The sequence below is a fragment of the Schistocerca americana genome, chromosome 5, assembly GCF_021461395.2.
Source record: "Schistocerca americana isolate TAMUIC-IGC-003095 chromosome 5, iqSchAmer2.1, whole genome shotgun sequence".
NCBI classification, from domain to species: Eukaryota; Metazoa; Arthropoda; class Insecta; order Orthoptera; family Acrididae; genus Schistocerca; species Schistocerca americana.
This window is the reverse complement of record NC_060123.1, coordinates 95,137,022-95,158,692: the sequence shown is the minus strand read 5'-3', so window position 1 is coordinate 95,158,692 and position 21,671 is coordinate 95,137,022.

Sequence of the window (21,671 nt, the reverse complement as noted above, 5' to 3'; positions counted from 1 at the left end):
ACGAACTGAAAAATAAATACGGCTCTTCAGCTAACTTGAAGGAACTTAAATATTTCCAGTGATTCCCTTAGTAACTACTGACGTCCGTAACACCAAATTATAAATCAGCAGAAGGCTTACTTAATCCTATGACCATACTCACCGGCGACAAGACGAAGAGTGCAGTTCTGAACAAAGCTCCCAGCAACCCCGGATTACAGAAGGAAATGAGCAGAAGGGTTGCTTCTGCCACCAAGCCAACAATGAGCGACCCCCGCGCATGAAGGGTAGACCTCTCTGCATACGTGAGAGGTACTGTAGTTGGTCATCCTGTACTCAGAGCAGAGGAGAAGCAACTTCTCTCCTGCGGCGAGCAGACGACACTCCACGCAGCCACTACTTCTACCCGACAAACCCCGAAATATACACAAAAATACTCATTCGTTCACATTCACACACACACAAACCATTTCAGATGAGAATACCTCGAGGTTGTATCGAGATCTTCTCATCTGAAATAGATAGAAATAGGCCATTATTAACCAACATGCTACTTAGACTGTATTACACATCCAAATATAGCATATCACTTCCATCTACATACTACCAATTATTTTCACCTCGCTCATTGTGTTACATTTTCTTTTTTGTATTTTTCTTTGACATTTGCATTATATAAATCAATTCTCATCAACTAGGTAGTAACAAATTATATGGAACCCTTTTAACAATTGTTAAGCATTCAATTCGCTGTAACCTCAGAGAAATCTTTATATATTATGTTCTTTATATGATTAAAAAAAGCATTAGCAACTGTATACAAATAAGACTGTAACAATGAGAAGTTTATGCTATTAGATTCAGAAGCATCCGACCCACCTTACATTTCAAGCCGGTGGGTTACTCTGTACTGTTAATGAAATAAATAAATAAATAAATTCAGACACACACACACTAAAATAAGGAAGGACATGATGGGCAGATCATCTGATCCAGGTTTGAACATAAAGAATGGAGCATAATCAAGTGAATTGCTGATGCAAACAGGCACAGGTTGCTTGTATTCATGCCATGCAGACAGAAAATTTGATATCAACTATTCAGTCCTCCCGAGGTGGCTGAAGAACTAAACCGCAAACCTGCGGTGTGCAAAAGCAGGTGACAAGGGGGCAACAGGTGCCGAGACGTTTCACTGCCAATAGCGTAACTGAACAGTAACTGGTCTCTTCTTCGTCTGTTTGTGCACGTGCCTGTACATTTATTTACGTTCAGTGCCGGCCGGCAGTCCCGGTACCAACCACCGATCCTCGCCATGTCTTCCTACAGGCCGCTGCAATCTTCTGTTGCGACAACTTCCTGCAGACAGCAGCACCATTTGCGAACAGCTTCATACAACTTCCAACCATTTATGTACAGGGTGTTTCAAAGTCCTTGCACTGAACGTTTGCGATTCCCCCACTTCACGGAGAACAACTTTTGTGAGAGACAAAATGTTCACTGACGCTAGCCGTCCTCTTGAATGGGTTACGCCCCTGCAAGGAGTCAGGGCCTACGCACTCTGCAGTGTTCGTGTGCTATGTGTGCTGCCTACAATCCAGTCATCTGCTCTGCGTGACGGAGATCGACTGAGCAAAATTAAAATTTCCTGATTCACTTCTAAAACATCTTTCTCCGCTTAGAGACAATCATTCTTAACGTTTTCCTGTTGAAAAGTCGTCTGTTAATTTACTGATGTAGGTAGTATGCTCATACGGCATACCTGGTTCTTAGACACTGCTACAGCTTGAGAAATCTCGCCGCTCCACGGCCGGAGAATGCAATAAAGAGACGCTCAGCGCGATCACGAAGCTTCAGCCAACATCGTGTCTCTAGCAAAGTTGTTCCACGCGAAGTGACTAGTCACAGCTAGAGGTTCGATGGAAAGATTTTGAGACACCCTGTATACTGCATATCGGTCTCGTAAACTGACATACGGCCGGGAGAGCGGTGTGCTGACCACATGCTCCTCCATGTCAGCATCCAGTGACGCCTGTGGGCTAAGGATGACACGGCGGCCGGTCGGTGCCGTTGGGCCTCATGGTCTGTTCGGGCAGAGTTGAGTTCAGCTTTGTATACTGTATACGGTAAATACCCTATTACGCTCCCTTCGTATACTCCAGAAATTACATTTACTACTCTTTATTTTGTCCTATTAAGAACAGTGTGTTGAGTTCTATATGATCGGTGGTCCTCAGCCTAGTCACAAATCTGTCCAGATACGCGGTAAGCTCGTATTTGTTTCGCTAAAAGACAAATCGCGACTGTATTGATCTGCCTTCCGAAAGCAAACAGACGACGACGAGTTGTTCCTTACCGCATGGCATTAGGATTAGGATCTCACATGCTCTGTATAATGTTTACTCAGATTTAACTTGGGATACTCTGTGTACAGTTTTTCAAATTAAATATCAAGTTTAGAATAATATTAGTTCTAATCTTAAAACTAATTACAACATTAGGTGATAATGCTTAAATAATACAAATATGTCGATCCTTATGTTAGTTTAGCACCAGCAGAGGTGTACTTGTTGGTGGTTTTATTTGTTAGAAATCACCAGTTCCGTATTTACAGCATATACTCCTTAATACAGCTTCCAGCAGGCAAATAAAAAGAAAAGAAAAATACAACTATGAAATACTGATAACAATTAATAAATTCACTACGTTTGTAGCACTTTTCGTCTGATTACTTTTGAATACATTATGGGAGCGGCAGTGATCAATGTCTTACAAATATTTACAATTAAAAACAGTCTTGATCATGATTTATTTATCAGGGTGACCGGTTTCGACCACTACTGTAGCATCTTCAGATCATTGAGTAGGAACCTCTTTCTGTTGGAGAATCTTTACTGATTCTCCAACAGAAAGAGGTTCCTTCTCAATGGGTTGAAGATGACCACAGTAGTGGTCGAAACTGGTCACCTTGATAAATAAATCGTGATCAAGACGGTTTTTAATAGTAAATACTTTTAATCTGAGTTGAAACTAACGATCTTGCAGGTGATATTGCTGTTATAAATGTTGTGCATTTTCGGGGTAGTTAAGTAACAACCTCCACATCACTTTCCTAAGAAGACATTAACCTACTGCGGAATCCGGGGTTGGAGACCCCCCCACCTCCTCCCCCCCCCCCCCCCCCCCCCCCCCGGGAAGTCTGTGTTATCAAATACAAAGACCGGAACGATGTCTGAGTCCGAAGAACGAAGCTTAAATGTTGATCGTTCTTTAAATTTCATTTTTCTATGTGCATGGGAACAAGCACTCGATTCTCAAAGGGCACAGGAAAATAAACTATACTAACCTCCACATAATGGAATCAGCTTCGCAACGTATGTTACTCCCTCACAGACACCGACATAACCTATAGTTGCATACGGCAGTTCCGATAGTTTGTAACCTGTCCATGGCACAATTCGGTCATCTGAATACGATACGGCCACACGGCCTATTAGCATGATAGACAACTGCTGGCGATGACGATACAGAAAGGTATTCAAAGCTCAAATTTACAAACAAACCTCACGCGGTGAAATATCTGAGAAACACTTATCCAGTACCGTTTTTGTTTGTTTTTGTGATAATCGCCCACGCACAGTGGTAACGTGCGAAAGATTGTGGCAGCTACTCGCTGCAGAGACAAGAGCTGTTGTTACACACACTGCCATAACGGGAACCACCTACCAGGCACCATGATGGAGCCCCTCCAAGTGACCAGCATTCCCTACACCTATATTGGAGTTTCTACACACACACACACACACACACACACACACACACACACACACACAACCACACACACACACACACACACACGGGGGGGGGGGGGGGGGGGGGGGGAGAGGCAGCAAATCACAGTCTCAGTAACAAGGCGTCCTGTGTTCCTAGCACACCAGCCAAACCGAGAGAGGTCCACAATTACAGCAGCAATTTTACAGGGCTGAACGTAATTTGATTATCGCGAACTAGCCTTTGATACGCGGAAAATGCCGGGCTGCTGTCGTTAATTAACGCATTACGTGAGAATTGCCCTACTGGGCAATTCCACCGCATTACGCTGCAATAATGCGAGCTGCGGAGTTTATTATTGTTTTTTTTTAGTTATTACTTACACCTGCCCTTTAGGCAGATGTAGGACACAATGTCTACATATATCCAGTTAGGTTACTTGTAACGTAGCTGTACATCAGCGGTGCTCCTCTGATTATTATGTAGCAGATGCATACGCCATAAAAATATCCAAAACATGAAGTAAATTTCCGAAAATGTGTAATTAACTGTGGGAAATATTCTCTACAAATAGATAAACCAAACTTTAAAAAACTCACAAATTCACTACTGGCCATTAAAATTGCTACACCATGAAAAATGCAGATGATAAACGGGTATTCATTGGACAAATATATTATACTAGAACTGACATGTAATTACAATTTCACGCAATTTGGGTGCATAGATCCTGAGAAATCAGTACCCAGAACAACCACCTATGGCCGTAACAGCGGCCCTGATACGCCTGGGCATTGAGTCAAACAGAGCTTGCATGGCGTGTACATGTACAGCTGCCCATGAAGACTCAACACGATACCACGGTTCATCAAGAGTAGTGACTGGCGTATTGTGACGAGCCAGTTCCTCCACCACCATGGAGCAGACGTTTTCAGTTGGTGAGACATCTGGAGAATGTGCTGGCCAGGGCAGCACTCGAACATTTTCTGTATCCAGAAAGGCCCGTACATGACCTGCAACATACAGTCGTGCATTATCCTGCTGAAATGTAGGGTTTCGCAGGGATCGAATGAGGGGTAGAGCCACGGGTCGTAACACATCTGAAATGTAACGTCCACTGTTCAAAGTGCCGTCAATGTGAACAAGAGGTGACCGAGACCTGTAACCAATGGCACCCCATACAATCACGCCGGGTGATACGCCAGTATGGCGATGACGAATACACGCTTCCAATGTGTGTTCACCGCGATTTCGCCAAAAACGGATGCGACCAACATGATGCTGTAAACAGAACCTGGATTCATCCGAAAAAATGACGTTTTGCCGTACGTGCACTCAGGTTCGTCATGAAGCACACCATCGCAAGCGCTCCTGACTGTTACGCAGCGTCATGGGTAACCGCAGCCATGGTCTCCGAGCTGATAGTCCATGCTGCTGCAAACGTCGTCTAACTGTTCGTGCAGATCGTTATTGTCTTGCAAACGTCTCCATCTGTTGACTCAGGGATCGACACGTGGCAGCACGATCCGTTACAACCATGCAGATGCCTCTCATCTCGACTTCTAGTGAAACGAAGCCGTTGGGATCCAGCACGGCGTTACGTGTTACCCTCCTGAACCCTAACAGTCAATGGGTCTCGACCAACGCTAGCAGCAATGTCGCGATACGATAAACCACAATCGCGGTAGGCTACAATCCGACCTTTGTGAAAGTCGGAAACGTGATGGTACGCATGTCTCCTCCTTACACGAGGCATCACAACAACGTTTCACCAGGCAACGCCGGTCAACTGCTGTTACTGTATGAGAAATCGGTTGGAAACTTTCCTCATGTCAGCACGTTGTAGGTGTCGCCACCGGCGCCAACCTTGTGTGAATGCTCTGAAAAGCTGATCGTTTGCATATCGCAGCATCTTCTTGCTGTCGGTTAAATTTCGCGTGTCTAGCGCGTCATCTTCGTGGTGTAGCAATTTTATTGGCCAGTAGTGTACATAAATCCGAACCCCTTACTGGCTTGAACCCATTTTCATGAAGACACTGCAGTGCCTGTGTTGTTAAGAAGAACGATGCGATTTTGCTTCGGAATTGCATCCATGTCCCAAGGAACAGGCTTTGCGATGACTACAGCCTTTATGCGACACGTGAAACGTATTCGCACTTGCGGATATGAAAAACCACTAGCTGTATAAATGAGCGACGACAGTGAAAATTTGTGCCTGACCGGGACGCGAACCCGGGTCTCTCGCTTTACGTATAAAGAGGGAAATCCGGTTTCGGGTGCCGGTCCGCTACAAATTTTCATTGTCGCCATTCCCTTGTGCAGCTGATGGTTGGTATTGCGTAAAGGCTGTAGTCACCGCAATGCCTGTTCCTTAACAACACCAACGCATCAACTTGTTAACGACTATACAATGTATTACTAAACATTTTTCCAAACTCTCTGGAATAAAAGCGTTTTTCTGTCTACGAAGGGGCCCTTCCCGCTGCACCCGAATTTAGAGGACAAACCTTCACTGTGAAATGTCGCTGTGAGAGTAATCCTCCATATGTTTGATTGCCACCTGTAAACTACCCGCAACACGCAAAAAACATAACCCCTTATAACTTGGGAATACGTTATTAATTTAAAAAGAAAGTGAGTCTCCAGAGCCACCATATGGCAGCTTCTTGGTAACTGAACAGTACAATTCCAGAGCTGACACTAATGGACATCCACTTGTCTCCAATCGTCTGGTTACTGGTGCCAATTTACGACAGTGTGATTTGACGTCTGGCTGTCCCACATGCTTTAAGGGAAGCTTTGATGCTGTACAATTCCTCTGGTTTCAGGGCCAATGTAATTTAATGTGACGATGTTAAGGAAAACCACAAGCTTCGAACATGGTTTACTCTGGAGAATAATTTTGCTCTTTGGATTAGGAGAAGTCAGAATCACACCTCCCACCGACGAAAATGAGGAGTTTCTGGTGATTTTCGACGAATGTGAACAGAACTTGGCCGGTGTCTGATAACGCTAGTGCTAATCTAACGGTGTGGATGATAATGAGTGCGTACAATAGGAGTTGCTGCTTAAATATTTCGATGTAATACGAGAAACATACTTTCGTAACATTTTTCCAGGTGAACACAATAGTACAAAGATAGCCCAAGCCATGCGTCAATATACTATAAGAGGTTCGGAAGAGGGGTTTTGGAAATGGACAACACTGTTCTGGTAACATTTGCTTTATAAGTTTTACCGTTGAAGAAGCTTTAACGAACTCTTCACTCACGCTAGAAATAATGTCTGTCCTTACAAGTTGCAGGAATATTGATGAAATAAAATGATCCCTGTACTCTAGATGTGACATTTGAGTTGGTTTGTTCTTGGAAATCGTGAGCACTTCTTCATCTTTCTTCACGCATGCGACAACAGCTGTCACCATGACGATGAATTTGTCTTTAGTTTCTTTTCTAGGCGATAACATATCTAAGATTAAAATTCCGGGATCGCCGTTAATGGTATTGTATCACTGTTCTTCAATTTGTTGCAGACTTGGCAGCATATAGCTACAGAGTAGATTGATAGCACTGTCTCTGCTGCAACCCACAATTGTTGCAAATTTGAGATCCACGTAAACCTGTCGCAAAGAGAAGTGAAACCTTTAAGTGGCAGCACGACACTGCACCGGAGTCGTGACTCGTCTAATGAATCTCCTACTCAAACCAAGAGTGCTCCCATCGTATGATGTGCCTCTCTCATTGTTCTTTCAATAGGGTAGAAGGATTGTTTAACAAAAATGCAAGTTAGTATAAAAGTGAGACTTAACGCTTTTTCAGAAACTAAATGTGTGAATACGCATGAGTATTGTTAACTGCTTTTCTTTCGTAAAGTACGTCTTTTTTTTTTTTTTTTAAATTCACTGAGACAACAAGGCACATTTCACGGAATATGCACTGTATGCACGGACATAAACGGATATGCACTTAACATCTAGTATATGACTTACACCCACACATGCACTAATCTACCCCTGTTTGTAGTAGATGAAATAGAAAAAGAGAATGATAGCAAATTTACCATAAGAATAATAATAACGAGAAATGATTACTCCCATTAGAATACAGCTACATCTAAATATAGCTCTATAAAGAACCGCAAAATGCGAGGCAGAGGGACCCATTGAGCGACGGATTAAGGTTTCTTCCCATTCCTTCCTGTATGCTGTGCAGGAATACTGACTGCTCTGAGCAGCCTCTAATTATCATAAGCTTGTTTTCGCAGTCTCTGACACGTAATACACGTATGTTGTTTGTGTATGTTGTAAATTTCCGCTATTTTTTTAGTTTGTTACCCTAGCTGCTAGCGGGTGTAGCCTCGACAAAATAAAAGTGCCTGACACGAAGTTCCGAGTACTTTGAGGGAATAAATATATTTTATCCGAAGTTTTTGCCTTGTTATAACATTAGAAAATCTGAAAACGGAAAGAAAAGGCTCAATGTAGATACAGTGGGGATCAACGAAGCGAAATGGAAACAAGACACGGATTTCTGATCAGATGAGCACAGTGTAATATCGACAGCAGCTGAAAATTGTATAACGATAGTAGAATTCGTTATGAATAGGTAAGTAGGGCAGAGAGTGTGTTACTGTGAACAGTTCAGTGATAGCGTTGTTCTGATCAGGATCAACAGCAAACCGAGATCGACAATGTTAGTCCAGGTATACATACCGACGTCGCCAGCTGAAGATGAAGAGATAGAGAAAGTGTATGAGGATATTGAAGGGGTAACACAGTACGTAAAGGGAGAGGAAAACCTAATATTCATGGCGGACGGAATGCGGTTGTAGGGGAAGAAGTAAAACAAAGGGTTACGGGAGAATGTGGGCTTGGTAGTTGGAGTGAGAGAGGAGTAAGATTAATTGAGTTCACCCATAAATTACAGCTAGTAATAGCGAATACTCTGTTCAGGAATAACAAGAGAAGGAGGTATACTTGGAAAAGGCCGGATGACACGGGAAGTTTCCAATTACACTACTGGCCATTAAAATTGCTACACCACGAAGGTGACGTGCTACAGATGCGAAATTTAACCGACAGGAAGAAGATGCTGTGGTATGCAAATGATTAGCTTTACAGAGCATTCACACAAGGTTGGCGCCGGTGGCGACACCTATAACATGCTGACATGAGGAAAGTTTCCAACCGATTTCTCATACACAAACAGCAGTTGACCGGCGTTACCTGGTGAAACGTTGTTGTGATGCCTCGAGTAAGGAGGAGGAATGCGTACCTTCACGTTTCAGACTTTGATAAAGGTCGGATTGCAGCCTATCGCGATTGCGGTTTATCTTATCGCGACATTGCTGCTCGCGTTGGTCGAGATCCAATGACTGTTAGCAGAATATCGAATCGGTGGGTTCAGGAGGGTAATACGGAACGCCGTGCTGGATCCCAACGACTTCGTATCACTGGCAGTCGAGATGACGGGCATCTTATCCGCATGGCTGTAACGGATCGTGCAGCCACGTCTCGATCCCTGAGTCAACAGATGGGGACGTTTACAAGACAACAACCATCTGCACGAACAGTTCGACGACGTTTGCAGCAGCATGGACTATCAGCTCGGAGACCATGGTTGCGGTTACCCTTGACGCTGCATCACAGACAGGAGCGCGTGCGATGTTGTACTCAACGACGAACCTGGGTGCACGAATGGCAAAACGTCATGAATCCAGTTTCTGTTTACAGCATCATGATGGTCGCATCCGTGTTTGGCGACATCGCGGTGAACGCACATTGGAAACGTGTATTCGTCATCACCATACTGGCGTATCACCCGGTTTGATGGAACGGGGTGCCATTGATTACACGTCTCGGTCACCTCTTGCTCGCATTGACGGCACTTTGACCAGTGGACGATACGTTTCAGATGTGTTACGACCCGTAGCTCTACCCTTCATTCGATCCCTGCGAAACCCTACATTTCAGCAGGATAATGCACGACCGCATGTTGCAGGTCCTGTAAGGGCCTTTCTGGATACAGAAAATGTTCGACTGCTGCCCTGGACAGCACATTCTCCATATCTCTCACCAATTGAAAACGTCTGGTCAATGGCGGCCGAGCAACTGGCTCGTCAGAATACGCGTCACTACTCTTGATGAACTGTGGTATCGTGTTGAAGCTGCATGGGCAGCTGTACCTGTACACGCCATCCAAGCTCTGTTTGACTCAATGCCCAGGCGTATCAAGGCCGTTATTACGTCCAGAGGTGGTTGTTCTGGGTACTGATTTCTCAGTATCTGTGCACCCAAATTGCGTGAAAATGGAATCACATGTCAGTGCTAGTATAATAAATTTGTTCAATGAATACCCGTTTATCATCTACATTTCTTCTTGGTATAGCAATTGTAATGGCCAGTAGTGTAGATTACATCATGGTCAGTCAGCGATTTCGAAATCAGATAATGGATTGTAAGGCGTACCCAGGAGCAGATGTAGACTCAGACTACAATTTATTAGTGATGAAGAGAAGGCTGAAGTTTGAGATATGTCAGAAAGCATCAATTCCCGCAGAAGTGGGATATGGAAATACTAAGGTATGAAGAGATACACTTGAAGTTCTCTAAGGTTATAGATACTGCGTTGAGGAATATCTCAGTAGGCAGTTCAGAATGGACATCTCTAAAATGGGCAATCACAGAAATTGGAAAGTAAAACATAGGAACAAAGAAGGTAACTGCGTAGAAACTATGGGTAACAGAAGAAGTACTTTAGTTGATCCATGAAAGAAGGAGGTACAAAAATGATGCCGGAAATTTAGGAATACGTTAATACAAGTTGCTTGGAAATGAAGTAAATAGGAAGTGTGCGAAAGCTAAGACGAAATGACTGCATGAAAAATATGTGAAGATTGAAAAAGAAATGATTGTAGGAAGGGCTGACTCATATAGAAAAGTCGAAACAACCTTTCGTGAAATTAATTTCAAGGGTCGTAACATTAAGAGTGCAATGGGTATTACACTGTTAAACACAGGGGACAGAGTTGACAGTTTGAAAGAGTTCATTAAAGGCTTCTATGAGGAGAAAGTTTTTATTTGTTTCGACAGAAGAAGAAGCAGGAGCCGATATAGAAGAGATAGGGGATTCAGTATTAGAATCAGAATTTAAAAAAGTTTTGAAAGAGTTAAGATCGAATAAGCAGAAGGGGCAGACAACATTCCATCTTAATTTGTGAAAACCATTGGGGCAAAAACAAACAACGTTCACATTGGTGTGTAGCATGTATGAGTCTGGCGATGTACCATCTGACTTTCGGAAAAATATCATCAACACGATTCCGAAGACTGCAAGAACTGGTAAGTGCGAGAATTATCCCATAATCAGCTTAATAGCTCATGCATACAAGTTGCTGAAAATACCAAGATACAGAAGAATGTAAAAGAAAACTGAGGATGTGTTAGATGACGATCAGTTTGGCTTTAGGAAAGGTAAAGGCACCAGAGAGGCAATTCTGACGTCGCGGTTGATAATGGAAGCAAAAGTAAAGAAAACTCAAGGCACGTTCATAGGTTTTGTCGACTTAGAAAAAGCGTTCGACAACGTAAAATAGTGCAAGATGTTCGAATTTCTGAGGAAAGTAGAGGTAAGCTATAGGGAGAGACCGATAATAAAAAATATTTACAAGTGCGAAAATGGAGTAATAAGAGCGCAAGACCAAGAACGAAGTGTACGGATTAAAAAGGCCTTAAGACAGGGATGTAGTCTTTCGCCCCTACTGTTCAATCTACATATCGAAGAAGTAATGATGGAAATAAAAGATAGCTTCAGGAGTGAATTAAAATTCTAGGTGAAAGGATATCGACGACAGGATTCGCTGATGACATTGCGATCCTGAGTGAAAGTGAAGACGTCTGACGTCTGAGTCACAGCTCTCGTACAAGATAAGTAATTTAAGTAGTAATAAACTGATTTTAACACTTTAAACTTATTTATTACGTTACTTGTAGTGCTCTTCAAGCGTACCATTAAAGGTTTTTGTCTTACTCGCGTATTTTCACAGTAATCACGTAAAGTTCGTTTTGTTTACATATCGCGGCCAGGCCGAACTTTTGAGCTTTCAGATTAAACTTCATACCGCAATTTTAAGTGCATTTACTGAGAGTTTAGTGTGCTAAATACGTTTGCTGCCCCTTTATATCTGCAGAGTATCGTCATCTCTTAAGTAATTTCCAATAATAAACTTCTGAACCACTGTTTACATTGTCGCGAATAGGCCTAATTTTTCGCACACCTATTTTCATTGTTTTCCGGTAACTTAATTGTCTTTCTGTCACTAAAAACGATTTGTACCATGAGTGTAAAGTGCCTGACGTGCCGTAGAATCGTTAGCTCCGGGGTCTGGTGTGATGGATGTAGTAACTTTTTCATTGGGGCGATTGTAGTGGCGCGGGAATTGGGAAAATGAGCGAGACTCATCAGTGGTACTGTAGGCGATGCAGTAGAGATAGAAAGATTGTGGAACAGGAGGAGAAAATTGCTGCCCTTCAGGCTGAGTTAGATGAGGCTAGGCGAGAACTGGGCAGGTTAAGGGGGGAGAAGGGTAAACAGGGGTGGGAAGTGGCAACAGGCATAAGGAACAGGCCAATTTATTCTTCTGACAGCTTTGTTATTAATGTACAAAATAGGTTTGACCTGTTGCCTCAGTCAAAAACTGATGAGCCTCTCACAGAAGTAGATGTAGACAGGGCTCAACAAGCTTTCAGCAGCAAATTGAATAAGAATGTAGGGAAGCCTGCAAAGAGAAAGAAAGTCTTGTTGCTAGGTAGTTCGCATGCTAGGGGTGTGGGCCAACTTCTGCAGGATGAATTAGGGTCAGAATACCAGGTCACAAGTTTTTTCAAACCTAGTGCTGGACTGGGGCAGGTTACAGAGGATTTAGGTTCTCTATGTAGAGGCTTTACTAAGGAAGATACCGTGGTTATTGTGGGTGGGCCGGGCAACAGTATTGACAGAGATCCGGGTTACAGCATATAGTGTGACCTGGCAAAGATTGCATCAACATTGAGTCATACCAGTGTTGGGTTTGAGTCGGTTCTGGAGCGCCACGACCGACCTCATTTGAGCTGTTCTGTCAGGAGAGTTAATTAGGAGTTGGAACGGTTACTTGGATCTGGTGCAGGGTCACACATTGGTGTGGTTCCTGTTGATTCACTCTGTAGGTGGGACTATACTAGACATGGCCTACACCTCAACAAGAAAGGGAAGGGAAAACTGGCTGGGCTGATAGCAGAAAATTTAAAGGGGGGAGGAACTACATCTCATGGTGGAAACTCTTTTTTAGTGTAAGATCAGTGTCCAGTGGGAAACTCAGCCAGGCAAGTACTAAAGATGTTAAAAAAGTTCAAGATACTCACAAAAGTGAAAAATAATGTTAGTATATTTCATCAAAATATTGGGGGATTGAAGAATAAAATTGATGAGCTTCTGCTTTGCTTAGAAGACATAGAAACTGAGAATGTAATAGATGTACTATGCCTGTCTGAGCATCACATTGTCACTGATATGCAAAAGGTTAGCATCAATGGGTACAAATTAGCTGCACATGTAAGTAGAGATAATATGATGAGAGGAGGAGTTGCCATATATGTCAAAAGCTTCCACAGTGTAAAAAATTTGGAAACTAAAAAATTTTGTGTAGAGCAACATATGGAAGAATGTGCCACTGAACTAAAACTAAATGATGGCACTTTCATAATTGTAACAGTGTATATGTCCCCCTCAGGGAATTTGCAGCTATTTCTAGAAAACTTGGATGCTTTGTTGTACTATCTGTCAGACAGGGGGAAGCAAATTATCATTTGTGGGGATTTCAATGTTGATTGCCTGAAAGAGTGTAATAGGAAGAATGACCTTGTAGTATTACTCAGTTCTTTCAATTTGAGCTCCGTCATTGATTTTCCTACTCGGATAACAAAGAACAGCAGGACATTGATAGATAACTTTTTTATAGACCAAGATAAGTTTAAGGACATAAATGCTTATCCTGTTGAGAATGGTCTTTCAGATCATGGTGCACAGCTAGTTACAGTACATGACAGCTCCATGCAGTATATCAAATCAGAATTTCAAAGCAGTGCGTTCAACTAACAATATAAATATTGCAAACTTTAGGGAAAGCCAACAGCAGCTAGACTGGGATGAAGTGTATAAGGAACCAGATGCAAACTTGAAATATAACTTATTTCACGATACATTTTTAAGGGTATTTGAAAATTGTTTCCCCAAGAAAATAGTTAAACATAATTCCAAGAAAACATAAAAAACCTTGGCTAACTAAAGGAATAAGAATATCTTGCAACCGTAAAAGAGAACTGTATCTAACAGCAAGAGGGAGTACTGACCCCGAAATTGTTCAATATTATAAAAACTATTTTTCGGTACTAATAACAGTTATTAAAAAGTCCAGAAGCATGTGTATCATGTCTGAGATCAGTAACTCTGATAATAAAATTAAAGCAATTTGGAACATTATTGAAAGGGAAACAGGGCAACCAAGAGCACAGGAAGACTTTAGTGCCATAAAACTGTATAACAAGTGTACTAACAAACAATCGGAAATTGAAAATATTTTCAATAATCATTTTTTAAATCTTGTGGAGAAAATAGGATCTAGATCTTCACTAGAAGAGGCAAGGCTACTGATAGAAGAGGCCATACCTGTGCAGTTTGAAACAACTGTGTTTCCACCAACCTCTCCCTCTGAAATCAGTAAAATAATAAACTCACTGAAAAGTAAAAGCTCTTTCGGAACTGATGGCATTTCCAGCAAGGTACTTAAAGCTTGTTCCCCACAGATAAGCGTGATTCTCAGCCACATATGTAATAGCTCTTAGAAGCAGGGTGTTTTCCCCGTTAGACTGAAATATGCCATTGTAAAACCATTGCATAAAAAGGGGGATACGTCGGATGTCAATAACTATCGCCCAATCTCTCTTCTGACAGCTCTATCAAAAATTTTTGAGAAAGTAATGTATTCAAGAGTAACCTCCCATATTTGTAAAAGTAAAATACTAACAAAATGTCAGTTTGGTTTTCAGAAAGGCTTTTCAACAGAAAATGCTATATACGCTTTCACTGATCAAATATTAAATGCTCTGAATAACCGGACATCACCCATTGGTATTTTTTGTGATCTCTCAAAGGCCTTTGATTGTGTAAATCATGGAATTCTTTTAGATAAGCTAAATTATTATGGTTTGAGGGGGCAGTGCACAAATGGTTTAATTCATACTTAACTGGAAGAATGCAGAAAGTTGAAATAAGTGGTTCATGTAATGTTAAAGCAATAGCTGATTCCTCAAACTGGGGGGGGCTATCAAGTACGGGGTCCCACAGGGTTTGGTCTTACGTCCTTTACTGTTCTTGATATATATTAATGACTTACCATTCCACATTGATGAAGATGCAAAGTTAGTTCTTTTTGATGATGATTCAAGTATAGTGATAACATCCAAAAACCAAGAACTAAGTGATGTAATTGTAAATGATGTTTTTCACAAAATTATTAAGTGGTTCTCAGGAAACTGACGCTCTTTAAATTTTGATAAAACACAGTATATACAGTTCCGTACCGTAAATGGCACAACTCCAGTAATAAATATAGACGTTGAACAGAAGTCTGTAGCTAAGGTAGAATTTTCAAAATTTTTAAGGGTGTCCATTGATGAGAGGTTAAACTGGAAGCAACACATTGATGGTCTGCTGAAACGTCTAAGTTCAGCTACGTATGCTAATTAGGGTTATTGCAAATTTTGGTGATAAGAATCTCAGTAAATTAGCTTACTATGCCTACTTTCATTCACTGCTTTCGTATGGTATCATATTCTGGGGTAATTCATCGTTGAGTAGAAAAGTATTCATTGCCCAAAAACGTGTAATCGGAATAATTGCTGGAGCCCACCCACGGTCATCCTGCAGACATCTATTTAAGGATCTAGGGATCCTCATAGTAACCTCACAGTATATATATTCACTCATGAAATTTGTTGTTAATAGTCCAACCCAGTTCAAAAATAATAGCAGTGTGCATAGCTATAACACCAGGAGAAAGGATGATCTTCATTATGCAGGGTTAAATCTAACTTTGGCACAGAAAGGGGTAAATTATGCTGCCACAAAAGTCTTTGGTCACCTACCAAACAGCATCAAAAGCCTGACAGATAGCCAACCAACATTTAAAAATAAATTAAAAGAATTTATAGATGACAACTCCTTTTACTCATTTGCTGAATTTTTAGATATAAATTAAAAAAAAACAACCTAAACGTTAGTGTCATGCAATATTTTGTGTAATGTAATATCTTGTACAGACATCTTTTATTAACCTGACACGTTCCACATCATTACGAAGTGTCGTATTCATGATCTATGGAACAAGTATTAATCTAATCTAATCTAATCTCTAATCTAATCTGATCTGCTGAACGGAATGAACAGTCTAATGAGTGAAGAGTATAGACTGAGAGTAAATCGAAGAAAGACGAAGGTAATAAGCAGTAGTAGAAATGAGAACAGAGAGAAACTTAATATCAGGAATGATGGGCTCGAAGCAGATGAAGTTAAGGAATTCTGCTACCTAGGCAGCAAAATAACCAGTGACAGAAGGAGCAAGGAGTATATAAAAAGCAGACTAGAAGTGGAAAAAAAAAGCATTCCTGGCCAAGAGTAACCTAATATGAGGGAGAAATTTGTGAGACTGTACGTCTGGAGCAGAGCACTGAATGGTAGTGAAACATGGACTATGGGAAAAGCACAGTAGAACAGAATCGAAGCAGTTGAGATGTGGTGCTGAAGAAGAATGCTGAAAATTTGGTGGAGTGATATGCTACGGAATGAGGATGTTCTCCGGTGAATCGGCGAGGAAATAAATGTAAGAAAAACACTGAGAAGGAGAAGGGACAGGATAATAGGACGTTTGTTAAGACATCAGGGAATGACCTCCACGGCGCTAGAGGGGGCTGCAGACGGTAAAAACTGTACAGGAAGACAAAGACTGGAATATTTACAGTAAATAACTGAGGACGTTGTTTGCTAGTGCAACTCTTAGAGCCATTCAGAAGAGAGAGAGAGAGAGAGAGAGAGAACGCTAACCACTTTCTTGAACGTTGCAGATAGTGTTCTTAAAGGATGTATGTAGTCTTTGTAGTGTAAGGGACTATGAAATTAGAGGCGAACAAACAAGGTTTATTAATGTTCTTTATTTACTGGTCTGGAAAACGATCCACCTGTAAATGCAGCCCCATTGTGAATGCTGTTTCGAACCTAGGATTAATAAGTTGCTACAAATGGGTGTGTTGGGTGAATTACCGAGAATCACGTGCCAGAGATAACGTAAGTACTTCAGTATATCCTCTCCTACGGATACAGTGACCCCTCTAAGAAATAAAGGACCTATCACTACTAGCCGCTTTGACTGTACGTGCTATGGGGCTAGGGGTCCCGTAGAGTGGACTAGGAAGAGCTCAGGGTACTCCCCCACGTTTTAAATACAGAACCTGGAGCGCCGTGGCACTCCGCCAGTGCCGGCCAGTGATCTGACGGTTTGCAATACTTGATGAACCGAGTTCTCTTTGGGCCCTATTTATGATCTCACTAGACAAAATATTAATCAGCCCCTTAAAAGAACACCTAGAGCGCTTTAGAAGGTGTTTACCTGGTACCAGGCGATTAAGTGACACTTCACCACAGACTTAAGTCATGACAGCGAAAAGGTGTGTGTGTGTGTGTGTGTGTGTGTGTGTGTGTGTGTGTGTGTGTGTGTGTGTGTGTGAGTCGGTTGTGTGGAATCAGTGCAGTAAGAATGACCGACGTGGAGACGTCATAAAACAGATGGGAGTTATCGCGTCTGGACGTGCCCATGATTATGGTGTGAAATGTAGCTGCCCAGTTCGTCGCCCTATCTGCAGGCTGTTCAACAAGGAATGGTGTACCGCTCACAGTCGTGTAGCATGGCGTAAGAACAGTGGGCGTGACGCTCGGGGCAGGGACTGCAGACCACTGCGACGCCTTGGCAGTGGCAACCAGTTTGAAACCCAACTGACATTTCTACGGCAGTGAATGGAGGTTCATCGCAACCAGTTTCCGAGTGAACTTTGCACATCGTCAACGAGCCAAATAGTACAGAAAGTCGACAGTAACTGTGGCAGTCTGTAGAGCACTGTATACGAACTACTGCCGATCGCTATGTTAAACATCAACTGTCACCTCAGTACGTTAATTGTCATGCGAAGTTATATGGAAATCTTCGGCCGGCCAAACGCGCTGCTTAGATGTATGCTTGTATTGTGGTACAGCAATACCAAGTGCACTTCTAAGAGCGTACTAGGGCTATGTTAGTGACAGCAGTAGAGGATAATTACATTTAGAACGAAATGCTTATGGATATTAAAAGCGGTGGCTCGTTTTATTTCACAGGTTGCTGTCCCTTGCAGTAATTTTGATATTTTTTCTAAACCAGCAAGGTAAAACCGAGGCCAGTGCTACTTCCATCACATGAAGTGGATTTAGTGCTCACGTACTCACACTGAGCCGCGAACACTTCCCAGTTTATCATTGGGGGATAACTGAAAATTACTATTATCAGTACCATGCGTGCAATGATCGTGCCAGGCGCGCGATATTGAATCTTTATCGTATCATTAGCCGCGAGACCTGCACGACCTTATATCCACCGTTATAGTTCTGCATCATTCTATTGTGACACTAAGGGTGATTTCACGTAATGAAAGGGAGAATGTAAAGATTAAAGAACTCATTTATTTAACAGTTGAACATTGAACAATTATACGATCAAATGGGGGTGGGGTAAGAAATAATTGAGTTCAGCAGCCTGCCCCAATGTCCGTTCATAATAAGCCACGATAGCAGGAGAAAAGGAATGTTAGGAATGGTCGCCATTTTATCAAATGGAGTTAAATTTACTAAAGGAAGGGATTGCAGGCATGCAACGACCACCACCATGAATTACCCAAAGACGGTGAAAGATGCTACTGGGGCTGAATCGCTAGGTAGCTGCCTGTACTAAAGGAATAAAACCACAAAGACGTGAAACTATTCATACATGCGATACCAGATAGGAAAAAGGATGGGAAACGCGAAGCCATCATGTCTGCTAGGAAGACTGCTGCCCTCGCCCATAAATAAAGAAAATTCCTAGCGCCAAGCTCCTCTCACAGATCAGTCTGAGACAAACTGTAAACATCGTCAAATAAATTAGGTAACCCATAGAAACTATTAATATTACCTGAATTATTAGTTTACCGAATACCAGGATGCTGGGATTAGAAATACACTCCTGGAAATTGAAATAAGAACACCGTGAATTCATTGTCCAAGGAAGGGGAAACTTTATTGACACATTCCTGGGGTCAGATACATCACATGATCATACTGACAGAACCACAGGCACATAGACACAGGCAACAGAGCATGCACAATGTCGGCACTAGTACAGTGTATATCCTCCTTTCGCAGCAATGCAGGCTGCTATTCTCCCATGGAGACGATCGTAGAGATGCTGGATGTAGTCCTGTGGAACGGCTTGCCATGACATTTCCACCTGGCGCCTCAGTTGGACCAGCGTTCGTGCTGTACGTGCAGACCGCGTGAGACGACGCTTCATCCAGTCCCAAACATGCTCAATGGGGGACAGATCCGGAGATCTTGCTGGCCAGGGTAGTTGACTTACACCTTCTAGAGAACGTTGGGTGGCACGGGATACATGCGGACGTGCATTGTCCTGTTGGAACAGCAAGTTCCCTTGCCGGTCTAGGAATGGTAGAACGATGGGTTCGATGACGGTTTGGATGTACCGTGCACTATTCAGTGTCCCCTCGACGATCACCAGTGGTGTACGGCCAGTGTAGGAGATCGCTCCCCACACCATGATGCCGGGTGTTGGCCCTGTGTGCCTCGGTCGTATGCAGTCCTGATTGTGGCGCTCACCTGCACGGCGCCAAACACGCATACGACCATCATTGGCACCAAGGCAGAAGCGACTCTCATCGCTGAAGACGACACGTCTCCATTCGTCCCTCCATTCACGCCTGTCGCGACACCACTGGAGGCGGGCTGCACGATGTTGGGGCGTGAGCGGAAGACGGCCTAACGGTGTGCGGGACCGTAGCCCAGCTTCATGGAGACGGTTGCGAATGGTCCTCGCCGATACCCCAGGAGCAACAGTGTCCCTAATTTGCTGGGAAGTGGCGGTGCGGTCCTCTACGGCACTGCGTAGGATCCTACTGTCTTGGCGTGCATCCGTGCGTCGCTGCGGTCCGGTCCCAGGTCGACGGGCACGTGCACCTTCCGCCGACCACCGGCGACAACATCGATGTACTGTGGAGACCTCACGCCCCACGTGTTGAGCAATTCGGCGGTACGTCCACCCGGCCTCCCGCATGCCCACTATACGCCCTCGCTCAAAGTCCGTCAACTGCACATACGGTTCACGTCCACGCTGTCGCGGCATGCTACCAGTGTCAAAGACTGCGATGGAGCTCCGTATGCCACGGCAAACTGGCTGACACTGACGGCGGCGGTGCACAAATGCTGCGCAGCTAGCGCCATTCGACGGCCAACACCGCGGTTCCTGGTGTGTCCGCTGTGCCGTGCGTGTGATCATTGCTTGTACAGCCCTCTCGCAGTGTCCGGAGCAAGTATGGTGGGTCTGACACACCGGTGTCAATGTGTTCTTTTTTCCATTTCCAGGAGTGTATGAAATACGAGCACAGAAAGGTGCATGAAGTGCACGTCTCTCAATATTCATTCGACTCTTTAAGCACCAACACTATTTTGTCTTTCTTATCGTTTCGCACACCGGAAAATATTTCATAGTAATCGATTTGGGGCCGAGGATCTGCTTAGGTTACGACAAAGCAACACAAACGTTGTAGAACTGTTTGAGGCTTATAGTCGTTCTTGGTCCAGTGAAGACAAACGACTGTCTTTAGCCTCGACATGGAAATGTCCGCCGAAGAGCGTGAAAGTGACAATAGTGAAATAATTTTGTGCTAAAAGACGGTATGATTGGCTGCGTTTTCGTCACAGGACGAAGTGGTGGAGAGTGTTGAAAAATGGCTCGCGCCTCTAGGTATGGAACAGAAAATTTGAATGTAAGTTAAGCTGTAGCGACAGAAACCTGCTACGAACTATTTGTGCCGTAGGAATTGATTGAAGAAATCGGCGAACAAACTAAATGGTTCAAATGGCTCTGAGCACTATGGGACTTAATATCTGTGGTCATCAGTCCCCTAGAACTTAGAACTACTTAAACCTAACTAACCTAAGGACATCACACACATCCATGCCCGAGGCAGGATTCGAACCTGCGACCGTAGCAGTCGTGCGCGAACAAACTAACTTACCCATATTGAAGCAGTAACAAAGTGGATACTCGCAGATCGCAGATCTTGTGCAAATGTACGGTGACAAGCAAAAATGAAATAATACGATATTTTTGGGCTATTTATATGCATTGGTTTAGTTAGACTGCCATCCGTACATTTGTATTGATCCTATAATCCTGCAGATATGCAAACATTCCAGAAAACAATTATCTCTAGAAACAGGCTTGAATTATTATTGAGCTTGATATTTTTTGTTGACAACAGAAAAATCGTTTGTCCAAATTACAGCCACTTACAGACACTTTGGAAATACGTTAAAAAAAACATATTGCAGTCCAACGGAAAGTATATGTATTGTTGAATGTCACATTCAGTTTCGTGCCCACATTATATGTTGGCAATACTTAAAGCAAAATCGCCAGATATACGGAAATAAAGCATTTAAGTTGTACTGTGAGTCAGGTTACACGTATGCCCTTTGCGTATATACAGGGAAACTCTTAGAAAAGGGAAACACTGTGCCCACTAAAATCGTAAT